General features: G+C 36.6%; 1 protein-coding gene across 1 annotated transcript in view; it reads right to left on the bottom strand.

The window, feature by feature from the left end:
* LOC111152224 (PKHD1, fibrocystin/polyductin) overlaps positions 1–12,572 on the bottom strand; it is a 459,207-nt gene that overhangs the window by 162,603 nt on the left and 284,032 nt on the right. The gene's annotated exons all lie outside the window — the stretch shown is intronic.

Raw genomic sequence — 12,572 nt, 5'->3', positions numbered from 1 at the left:
TCCTTAAATAATACCTAGTGCCTAAATGAAGAGACGTAGGTAGCACACCTAAATAAAACATGTAAGCTGGAACTGATGCTAGCGTAAATATTTGTGGTTGTATGCCACTGAGATTTGGGAGGTATTTGATACACACTATTACAGCAAAACCTGGCTGATACACCATCTGTGGCTGGATCTCCAAATTGCTTTACATGTATTTTTGCATTTAATCCTCACAGCACACCTGAGAAGTAAGCCTGATTCTTATCTCAGTTTTAAAATCCATACATAACAAAGCTTAGAGGTTAATGGACTTGTCCAAATTTCTCCAGCTAGTATGGAAGAGTCTGAATTTGAACAATGGTGAATTTGAACAATTTATGCCAAGCGATTCATTAAATAAGTACTAGGTTCTTTTCTAAGCCTAAATTATTTTAGCAGCATAAGGAAACAATCCATTCAGGCTATGAAGGTCAGCATTACTTTTGACTTCTGACTTCATTCCACTGATGCAAACAGAGGAGTTTGGTGACTTTTACAGCATGCAAATTGTTTGGGGAATTCTGCTGCGAAGTGTACGTATCGACCTAACAAAGGGGTTATTTTCTGCAGAACATACATCTTAAGATACAGAAAGTATTACAAAAACTTCATTTTTCAAGAAGTAACTAGTGCAAAGATAGTTCCCAAATTATACACTGGCTCAAACAGGTTGAAAAATAACATCTGTTAGCAAACAAGAATTTTCCAGTTTAGAAATTCTTGAAAACATAACCAAAGCTGTGGTTGCCAAATACAGCACAGAATCATGGGCAAACTGAAAATTGCCTGGTTGTCATTTTGGTTAAGTGGTCTTTCAGGAGGCATAAAATCATTCTTCTTGGCTGGCATTCATATATATATATATATATATATATCATATGTATATATGTTTATGTTTATACACACACACACACACACACACGCATGCAACCAAAAGGTTCCCATGTGTGTTGTGAGTTTGCAGCTTGCTACATCTTTACAGTCTAGCCTTCATAGCCATTAGTCCACAAGGCCATGTTGAATGTAAGCCTCATAGAGGTAAGGAAATCTGCCTTGAGCCATACAGCAGGTCAGGGGGCAAGGATCAGCCCTACAACCTGTATATTCCCAACGGACTGCTGAAGTCCGCTGCTACTCCACGTGGGCAATGCCAATCCTCAGCTGAATGATTAATGTATCCTCTTGTCCCAAACAAAGATGTGTTAGAGCAGGAAGAAGGAAAGCAGGGGAGGAGGAGAATGTTAAGAAAAATGTGTGTGGTGTAGCTCTTATCTGGCAGCTTTAAGTCTGTCCAGTAAGCCGTTTTCCAACTGTGATTTCATTTATTTCACGGAGGGTAGTTTAGATTCTTGGGGGGGAAAATGGCCTAGCACTAAACAGATACCAGAGAGAAAAAAGTAGGACAGTTTTTGCCCTAGAGAAATGTATGCAGAGTCCCACAAAGAGAGTTCGGCATTCCTCTAAAATCTGAGATTAAATCAATTATGCAACCCCAAACTGCAGCACATGTGAGCCTTTGCAGAAAGTCTGAGCTAAATTAGTCTCTGGCGTGATATTTTGGTATCTGAAATGACCAGAGTTTGAATTTTTTTTTTTTTATGGTGATGTGGGGGAAGGGAACGGTAGAGGATAGGGACTGAGTAGAAAGAAGACCAGAATGACCTAAGAGGGGGAAAAAAAATATGTTATTTTCACATTAAAATGCATCACCTCTTGAATCTGTAAGAGCTGGTGAATGGGAAGCCTTAAAGATCAGGCTCCTCTTTTAGTCTCAAATCTGCAATCAAAAAGAGATGAGGATTCTTACCAGCTTGGGCTTTATCCCTAAATGACAGTGGCCACTTCTGAGAGAAAGCTCTCAAGATAAGGCAATTCCTCTCTGGGTTTCCTTTTTCCAGCTACTTCAAGCTGCTCTAAACTGTAGCAAAAGGCATTTTCCAACCCAGATGAATTTAGATACCAGTGGTGGAGGGAAATTGTTGCTGCTGCACTGCAGATATGCTGGGCGTTTTGGCATACGTGAACTCATCTCATTGAGTTCTTCCAACCCTCTGATGGATTATTGCTGAGGTTCCCATGAGGGAACTGAGACAGAGAGGTTAGGCAACTTGTCAGAAATTACACAGCTAACAAGTGCTGAGCGTCGGCTTAGACTTAATAGGTACCATCCTAGGACATGTGGACATAGGGGAATAGGAAAGACGTGAAGGGAGGTTGCCATTACTTAGTGTGATGGTGGGCAATGGAGGGGAAACAGAATCTGTTCCAGGTGCTGAAATCACCTTGGGAGATGGAAGAAAATAAGTTCTGGTATATGAAAGATAACTGTTATAATGATTTGAGGAATACAGTACAAATGGATTCCATGAACTTCAAAGGTAAGAAAAAGGGAAAAGAACATTACATTATTTTATTAACTAAAGCTCTTTGATGGAATCAAGTATAAACTTAGTTTACACTTAAGCCCACTCTCTCAACATGACTCCCCACACCTTGTAACTAAGCCAACATACACTGAATTACTTACCATTCCCTCCACACTCTCCCCTCTGCACATGAGAGTACCCAGGCTTCAATATCTCCATCATTGTCCTGTCTAACTCCTAATCATCCCTCAAACTTGGCTCCACTGTATTTTATTTCTAACAGCCTTCTATGATTTTGAATTGGATGCCCTCTTTCGTGCATAAAAATGTCCACACCCATTGCTGCAGTAATTCTTCCCCAAGCGCTTGTCCTAAAGAAATAGTTTCCTTGACATGCTCAAAAGCTGAGTCCCTAAGTCCCTAAACAAGCCCAAAGCCAGCTCTGATGCCACCTCTTTTGGGATCCTCATTTGTCAGCTAAGACTAGGTTAAGCGGCCCCCTATGGGATGTCACAGCATAACATGGCTTGTCTCTGTACTTCTAAACTATGCCCTAAGTGCCTTCCCCCGATGGCCTTCTCTTTACAGTGAGTGAATCAAGAGAAAGGACTGTGTATTGACAACAGGATTCACTTATATTTTATCACAGAAATGGTGAACCAGTTATTTTTACCAATCTTCTTGCTTGCAGAAAACAATTAGAAATAAAGAGAAATACTCCAGAGTAAAAAAAAAAAAAAAAGACCCCTTTCACCCACATTGGAATAATCCTAAGTACCTATGTGCCTCGCATCATTGCTGCAGAGTAAATAAAGCAAAAATTGACAGAATCATAAGGAAACTAGATATAATAGCAGTGGAAAGTGAAACATAACAACTCACCGAATAAACAAAAAGCAGTGAGCATACAGAAGAACCCACGAAGAATATGTCTCATCTTCAGACATGCACAAGAGAGTCACAAATATTGATCCTATGGTGACCGTAAAGCAAGTTTAACAAATTTAAAAGAACTAGAATCATATAGCATGTGCTTGCTGACCACAGTCCAATCAAGATATGCAATTCTTATCGAGAAAGGTTTATAAAATGATCTACATTGAAATAAAGACTTCCCAATTACCTAGAGATATCATTAGGAGAGTGTAGAAACAAGTCACAGAGTGGGCCAAGACATTTTCAATAATATAACTAACAGAAGGTATTTTCTACAATATATAAATGACTTCAATACATCAATATAACACAGATAATGTACCATTTAAAAAAGGGCAAGAGAACAAAACAAAATCTCTAATAGACAATAAAAAATTTTAAAGTGCTCAATCACATTAGAAACAAGAGAAATGCCAATTAAACAATAATGAGATCCCACTACATACCCAGTAGAATGGACTTCTGTTTAATTTAGCTGTTTATTTATCTCATAAACTTTCCTGAATATGCACATCATATTTCACAGTAAGTAAAACTTTATTATTATGTTTCAAGCACACTCATCAATAAGTATTTGTTGATCAAGAGAATAGAAACTGACCAAATTATATTTGTTTTACTGCTTCTCCATTCCATTATTATTTTTACAGCTTTATTGAGATACAACTGATATGCAAAAATACTGCATGTATTTAATGTATACTGACTAAAATTTTAGACATATCTTTTTCAGGTCCTTTTCATTGAATCCAAAGCAACAAACTGTTTCTAAATTATTTGTATTTCTATCCAAGTAAATGAAATTCCATAAAATACTGTGATTGCACATGAAAGATAGGTTAAGAAATTACCACCCAAAATCAATTCTGCACATTTTCTTTTCTCCTCTGAAGTAGGTTATATGGTGATGACTTTGGAAGTTGAGCTTCTAACTGGAGCACAGCTATTTTTCTCATGTCTTGCTATAGCTGTTTTCTTCAGAGAAGAGCCTCTAGAACATTCTTACTATCAAACCCAAGCTGACAAATTGTGCTAAACCAATTAAATTGTGAAGTAGATTTTATTATGAATTAGCTTTTAGTTCCTAGTGTCAATTTGACCCACCTATCCCAAAAACACTCCTCCCCAAGAAAATCAAACCTGGGTGAAAAAAACAAAAAATTAAAAATTAAAACAAAAACAAAACGCAGGAGAGAGGGGTTTTCGGTCCAAGGAGATAATGAATGGTCATAATAGTAACTAGTAGGCATAATCAAATGAGAATCTCTAACTCCTGTGAGAGTTAATTTATCCAGGCTGATAAATTTTTATCATTGAGGCCTGTCATTTTATCAAATTTGATAGAATATTAAAATAAAAGTTAATATATAACTTATTCATTCACATACTGGCAAAATGTATAAAAACCCTTAAAATTTTCTAAACATGGGCTTATTCACTCCTGTAAGCTTTGGTTTTTGCAACTAGAAAATAGGCATGATAATAGCTTACATGTACTGAGAGTTAAAAGATGTATTACAGGGCGCCTGGGTGGCTCAGTGGGTTAAGCCTCTGCCTTCGGCTCAGGTCATGATCCCAGGGTCCTGGGATTGAGCCCCACATCGGGCTCTCTGCTCTGCAGGGAGCCTGCTTCCTCCTCCTCTCTCTCTGCCTGCCTCTCTGCCTACTTGTGATCTCTGTCTGTCAAATAAATAAATAAAATCTTTAAAAAAAAAAAGATGTATTACATGTTAATGATACATGGCCCAGTGTCTACATATAATAGAAAATGTTTCGAGTGCTTTTAAAAATTCTGGCTCCTAGTAATAATAATAGTAAAAAATAGTAGTAGTAACAATGGGGAAATGACACATTTTAAAATTAACATTTAAGCTTAGAAATTAAGAAAAAGAAGGCAAGCACTCCCCAACTAGAAATGTTCTGTTTCTAAAGTGCTAGAAACTAGACATTTCAATGGTTAAAAATATTAGGTGGTTACTTATTTGAATGCCCAGCCCAAGGAACTGTAGCAAATACAATTAAATTTATCTTAAACTCAAATACTCTGGTAAGAGATTGCTAAACAAGAAAACAAGTTATTCATTCAGTCACCTGTTTGCACAAAATAATTTGGTTTTTCCATGCAAAAATAATTAAATAGGGGCACCTGGGTGGCTCAGTGGGTTAAGCCTTTGCCTTTGGTTCAGGTCCTGATCCCAGGGTCCTGAGATCAAGCCCCGCATCAGGCTCTTTTCTCAGCAGGGACCCTGCTTCTCCCTCTCTCTCTGCCTGCCTCTTTGTCTACTTGTGATCTCTCTCTGTTAAAGAAATAAATAAAATCTTAAAATAAATTAATTAATTAATTAATTAATTAATACTTAAGGGTTATTTTATTATATAATTCACTATTTAAATCATTTAAAAATAATAAATTTATAACGCATTTTATATTATTATAACAGAAGTTCAAAAATCCAAAGTATAGTTTGGGGAACACTGACTTAGAAAATATTAAAATATTAAAGGAAGGTGGCTACTGTTTGATAGAATCTGGTAGCCTGACAAGCAAAAGAATCATTTCTTGTGTTAGCGTTTTACTTTAAAATACATATATATTTAAGTATAAAGTGATGTTTATCTGTCAGAGAAATAATATCCATCTGAAAATAAAGAGATGTTTCGGTGCTTAATTTCATTTTGAGATACATATTAAACATTGACGGTCAGTTTGCTTCAAGACTCACAGAAATGGAGTTTAATGTTTTCCTGAACCTGTAAAGAACAAAGCTTTTATGCTTTTGTCCTTTTAGTTAAATAAGTACAATATATAAAAGAACATCCCTTTTGTGCCACTTTTTTATTTCATCAGCTAACACATAGTTTAACTAGAGAACTGCCACTAAGCAGAAACTGATTTGTTGACTGATGATTCATATTAGCTAATGTATAAATGATCTATTGTGCAGACATCTATGTATACTTGTAACCATATTTACATGTTAAATGTGTTCATTTTTTTATGATTTTCTAACCATAGTTAAGCTTGAAAGAGGATATATATTTTTTTAACTTAATATATTATTTTTAAACATCACTACAAGATTCTCTCTGGCTACCCAATGAGTCTAACTACTGGGTATTGTGGCTTTAGGCTAGAGGATATGTTTTAATCTATACTTTTCTCTGGTTTGTCTCCTTTTTATTACTTAATCATCCAATGAGCCTTATAGAACTGTCAGTTTGGAAGGCAATAAACTGTGTATGGATTTTTCTTCTTTAGGATTGAGAAAGTCCCAATCATGGAAGCAATGAAAGAAACTTCCATACACCTAGTACTTCATTTCCTGACAATCAAAGTCATGTGCTAATGATGACCTTAGGCTCCTGGCTACAAATGTGAGACAGGGCTGACAAATACCCATCACTAGCTCTGCAAAACAATATGTGACAACTTTTAGGATAAAAACCCTGTTCTTTGCATAATTACTGAGCAACTAGGCAGCATGTCATGTGACCTGGTTGTGACAGGCCAAAGAAAAAATTAACTGCCATGTCCTCAGGGAAATTGATGTGCGGGGCATGTGCTTGCTTACCTAGGGATCAAGGAGGGTTCTATTAACTTTTAAAGACACTAATTATTACTGGTAATCCCTCTCTGAAATCCACCTACAAACTGTCAGAACAGAGGTGTCCATTTGCAATTTGAGAACCATGAAATTAAAATACTCTTTCCTGGGGTACCCGGGTAGCTCAGTTGGTTAAACATCTGACTCTAGATTTGCACTCAGGTCAGAGTCTCAGGGTCATGAAATTGAGCGCCATGTTGGGCTCTGTACTGGGCATGAAGCCTGCTTAAAATTTTCTCTCTGTCCCTTTCCATTCTGGTACTCTTTCCTCTATAAATAAATAAATAAATAAATAAATATGCAAGCGAGCAAATTTCTCCATTGAGTTGAACATTTGGATGAATAACATGTTAACATTATTGATATCTAAGATAACAAAGACCACATTTTAAGGCATAAGAACGATGTCTCCTCTAAGAAGAGACACTGATGAAAAAGATGAGTTCAGACAGCTATTCAAGGTCAAAGAAATAAAAAATTTAAAACAATCAGGAAACCAATGTTTATTAAACAGGCTTTGAGTTGGGCATTTTTGTGAGTTTTCTTCTCCTAGACTGACTAAAAATAGAAAATACTTTGGATTGGCAAAATATCATCAACTTTTCCAACATGTCTCATCACTATTTTATACCTTTCATTCGGGGCAAAACCACTGCAGTCATTTCCAAATTAACACTATAATTCCTTCCTTACAGATGTAGACATTTAAGTCTAGGGATACTGAATATGTCACAAGAAAAAGACATTGAGCTGAAAGACAGATCTATCCATCCATTTATGTATACACTAATCAGTCACACAGCACAGTATCAGAAGCCTACTACACACTAGGTACATAGGTTATGAAATGTCTGAAGAATCCTATTATCTAATACACAGAAGGAATTCATGAAAATATACAATTTCATAAAAACAAAATGAATGTAATAATAAAAATATGGATTATTGAATGGACCAGAAAAAAAGATAGTGAAACCTAGTGAATGGAATGAGGAAGTACTCACAGTAAAGATAGTCCTTTGGCACTGGCTTCTAGTCTGAGTATTTAAGGTACCTAAAATAGCCTCTGATCCTGGTCCTGGTCTTTATCAGCTAAGAGTCCTGGAAACAAATCAGTAATCCCTCTGGAGCTCAATTTCCTTACCCAGGCAATGAGACAGATGATTCACAAAATCATTGACATCTGTGATATTACTGTTATAAATCTACTATTAGAGAATTTTTCAGAAGTTATAAAACAAGTTGCTTAACTAGAATTATAATACAGGTCTCCAGAATTGCAATATTTATGAGAGTCCTCAACTAATTTCTGTTTTGTTAAAGTTATACTCATGAGATCATGAAAAAGTAACAACATTCAGCTCAGTTTGGGCTCATTTGTGTCTTTAATACTGTATTAAGCAACATTACATTGCTTAAATCCAGTCTTCTTCATGAAACTCATGTCTACTTCTCAGTGTTCTCCAGCAACTAGGCTGCCATTCTGCTTTACGACTGCGTAAAGCACATTCCCTCTCTGCCTTGGCTCTTTTGCACTAGATCTGCCTTCTGTTTGGAAACCAGCAGTCCAAATCTTTGCAAGTCTAGCTTTTTCTTGTATCTCTGGTCTGAGGTTACAGTGGCTTTTCAGAAAGGCTCTTATTAACTACCTAATCTATGGTGTGCAGATCCAACCTGGACTTTACTTCATTTCATTAAACAGGAATCTTATCTGTCTTGCTTACTGCTAAGTACTCAAGTCCCAGGAAGAATTTTTGGCACTGAGCTGGCATTCAATGAAAGAGAAAGAAAGGGAATGAAGCAGGAAGGGGACAGAGACAGGGACAAATCTATAAATAAAACCAGATAGTCATCGTATCAGAGAAATTATTTTCTCTTTAATATTTACTAATTTGCCACATTTTCTCATCCAAAAGAAAGTTATTCATGAGCACATATAAAGGTTTCATGACATCACTCTTAATGTGGATAACTGTTCATTTTTAAACATGAGATTTAATATGTTCAATTGTACTTGAGATTATATTAAAGCCAAAAATTAAGTTGTTAATAGATAAATAGTATTGAACTCATTAAAAGTTACTGTCTCTCGGGGTGCCTGGGTGGCTCAGTGGGTTAGGCCTCTGCCTTTGGCTTGAGTCATGATCTCAGGGTCCTGGGATAGAGCCCTGCATCAGGCTCTCTGCTCAGTGGGAAGCCTGCTTCCCCTGCCCTCTCCGCCTGCCTCTCTGCCTACTTGTGATCTCTCTCTCTCTCTGTCAAATAACTAAATAAAATCTTTAAAAAAAAAAAAAAAGTTACTGTCCCTCAAATAATAGACTGAATTTTTAATTTGTTCCACATGCAAAATAACATTTCATATCAAAACTATATTAGATACCCATTATTAAAAACAAAACAAAACAAAAAGCCATAATAAGATGGCTGGTTTCCCTTCCTACTTTCTTTGCTCTCCCCGCTATATCTTACGTTAACGATCACTCTCTCTTTCTTATAAATTCCCTCTTGTGTTTCAAGATAATTACTTTTTTATCATTTCATTTTCCTTCTACCTGCACTGCTGTTTCTTTTCTATCCTCCTCCCTGAACTCAGCTTCCTCTACCACTCTTAAAAGGCCGGTGCTCCCCCAAATTTTAGCCACTTACACATTCCATTGAAATCTAATTTTGAGGTATATGCATCTATGTATTCAACAAACAACTAAAAGGGCTTCCTATGTGCCTGACACTATTCAAGCACTTTTATAAATGCTCATTCATTTAATTCTCATAAAACTCCATAAAATAAGAACTATTATTCTTCCCATTTTGGAGGTAAGGAAACAGACAGAGAGAGATCTTGTAACTTATCTATAGTCACTCAGCTAACAAGTGGTAAAAAGGTAATTCATCTTGGCACTACCATAGACCCAGATCTCCCAACCTGAAATGTGGGATGTATTCTAAACAACACCTTTTCACCTCACATCAAAATTGCCATTAGGTTCTTTAGACCCTCAGTATTTCTGCAATTAATTCCTTCTCTTCAATTCCAGTGCCTTAGTTCAATTCCTCTGTTCTCCTGGAACACAATGGCTTCTCACATTTCACTGTGCCCCTTCCAATACACCACCCACTCTGCCAGGAGTGATCTTTCCAAGACCAAATTTAAGTATGACACTTCCCTACCTAAAACTATCCAGTGACTACCCACTCACTGCCTTCATGATAAAATCTAAACCCCTTAACATAATGTATGAAGCCAAGAAGCTTTGCCAGCTACCACAATTCCAAAAGTCCTGCAATTCAGACTATTCCTACAACTTCCTGAGGGTATAATGTATTTCCACAAAGATGTGTCTTTTCAGATCTCTTCCTCTATTTTTATGCTCCCTCCAGGTTGGAAGATGGGACTCCTCCAGTTATGTTTTTACTTGTTTGGCCTCACTATTTTACTGAGACATCTCTTGCAAACTAGGATTGGTGACTAATATTTCTGTACATCCAAGTTCTCCCATAGTACTTGGCAAACAATAGGCAATGAGCGAACACATGATGAAGAAAAGAATGGATACACAAATGAACTACTTTAAGCTTATCCCAAGTGTGTTATCAGGTTAATGTGACGATCACTGAATGATGAATGAGATTGAGTTTGGCATTTGTGATGCAGCTATAACCCTCTAAGCAAAGCTTTGATCTTAAATATCCCTTCTAATTCTATAGCATTCTCCCCTTCCACTCTACTTTCTACTCTATTAAAAGTCAGTCGGTACCTTTTGCCAGCACCAGTTGACTTAAAAGCAGAACTACCACGAAATATAATTCTACAATGTTAGGACTTGGAGCGGATGGCATCAGACCGCAGACATACTCTGGCAGTGCTCTGTGCCAAGGTCCACATCTATTAAGTCTGTTTACTAACCAGTCTTATTATTTATTTCATGTTGGTATTTCTTTTAGGGTGTGGTAGAATTAGACAGAAGGGTTGAAAGTCTTCCTTCAGGCATGATACACATAAAATTAGGCAGATGGGTCCTAGTAATCAACCTTGTCCATGGAACACATGGACAAAGCAGGGAGAAAAATAATACACCATTGTCTACTAATAGGTAAAAATAAAGTTGGGAATGGACAAATTTTAAATGAAGATTTGAAATGTATAAATCAAAACTGGAAAGTTTCTGTGTCACTTCCCTTTAAAGATATATTTTTTTTAGGCAAAAAGTTTTTATTATAGTGATAAGTGAACACAGAAGCCTAAAAAACAACTTAAAAGTAAAAGACTAATCTTAGCAATAGGTGTCAACCTAAAATACATTTTCTAGTCAAAAGAACAAGGTTCAGTTTTATTAAGTATTTATATCAGTTAGCTGAATGAGGATTTTATAGACTATTAAATAAATGAACAAATGATATTAATCTGGGAGGAAAAAATCAGAACCTAAAAGGGTTTCCCCACTGTGGAAAAATTGATTGAAATGATAAAATAAAGAAATAAATAAAAAGTATCACACTTAGACCCCCTAAAACTCAGGAGAAAACAAAATAATCCTTACACAAGTGTACAATGTAGCAATATGAAATGCAAAGGCAGCACATATAAAAAGAATAGGAATTAGAGTTGACAACATACTTGGCAGGACCAATAGCATGAAGGGTTGGACAGAGAAGTTAGTTTAATGTTTCATCATATTAATAAAAGGATGGTATGTATTACGGTAGCTGGAAGCTGATTGTAGAGAACTTCTGTTGAAGTTCATTTCAAACCTCCATTTCAAACTTTGCCTGTCTTTCCTCTGCTCAGTTCCCCAGGATGCTGCTGACCTGCATGTATTACATCAAGTTCTTCCTTACTCAGAGCTTCGGTTTATCCGGATGATAGAACAAGAAAGAGATAAGGTAGAAAAGAAAGTGAGATCAAGGTATTTTTTCCCATAAGTCTTTCCCTGTACTGAGTCCCAGATACACAGAAGATCATGGCACTGGCAATCACCTTCACACACACACACACACACACACACACACACACACACACACACCTCCATCTCTAATTCTAGCAATGACTTCCTTTTTTCACTCCTTTAAAGCAAGGGGTAGTAAGGATGTTCTGCTGTTACTAGCCTTAGGGAAGTCTCCATGCCATTTGGATTTTTGTGAATATTTCCTTCATTAACATCTCCTCAAATTGTCCAATTCGGTATGGCATCTATTTTTTTCAAGCACCCTGACAGGTAAACTTTCATCAAATACCTATTACATGGCAAGCACGTAAAAAGAACTGTTATATTTAATGGTTTTAACATCCCTCCAAGGAAGTTTCTATTTTGCCATATACTTTACTGATGAATAAATGGATGTGTCCAGAGGGTGATTTGCTTAAGGTCAAACATCAAGTAGGTGACCAAGCTTGATTTGATCCCAAGCCATTCGACTTGGAGCCCATGCTCATCATTATACTCATTTTACTCTGTTCAGAGTAAGTCAGGGTCCACCCAGGAAAAGTTTTTTCCCTCTGGCTTCATACTCTCAGAGGAACTGAACAAAGTGGTGTTTAAAGGTGAGGTTAGAGAGTATGAGGGATCTCATAACTCTGAGATATGTGAAGTACAAATTTATAAAATCTTTCTGAAAAGCAATTTGACAGCATGTATCAAGGACC

Source organism: Enhydra lutris, unplaced genomic scaffold, assembly GCF_002288905.1.
Source record: "Enhydra lutris kenyoni isolate GAN:26980312 unplaced genomic scaffold, ASM228890v2 scaffoldscaffold28, whole genome shotgun sequence".
In the NCBI taxonomy this organism is placed as follows: Eukaryota; Metazoa; Chordata; class Mammalia; order Carnivora; family Mustelidae; genus Enhydra; species Enhydra lutris.
Note: the sequence above shows the minus strand (reverse complement) of the source record. Positions and strands in the feature narration are given on the sequence as shown.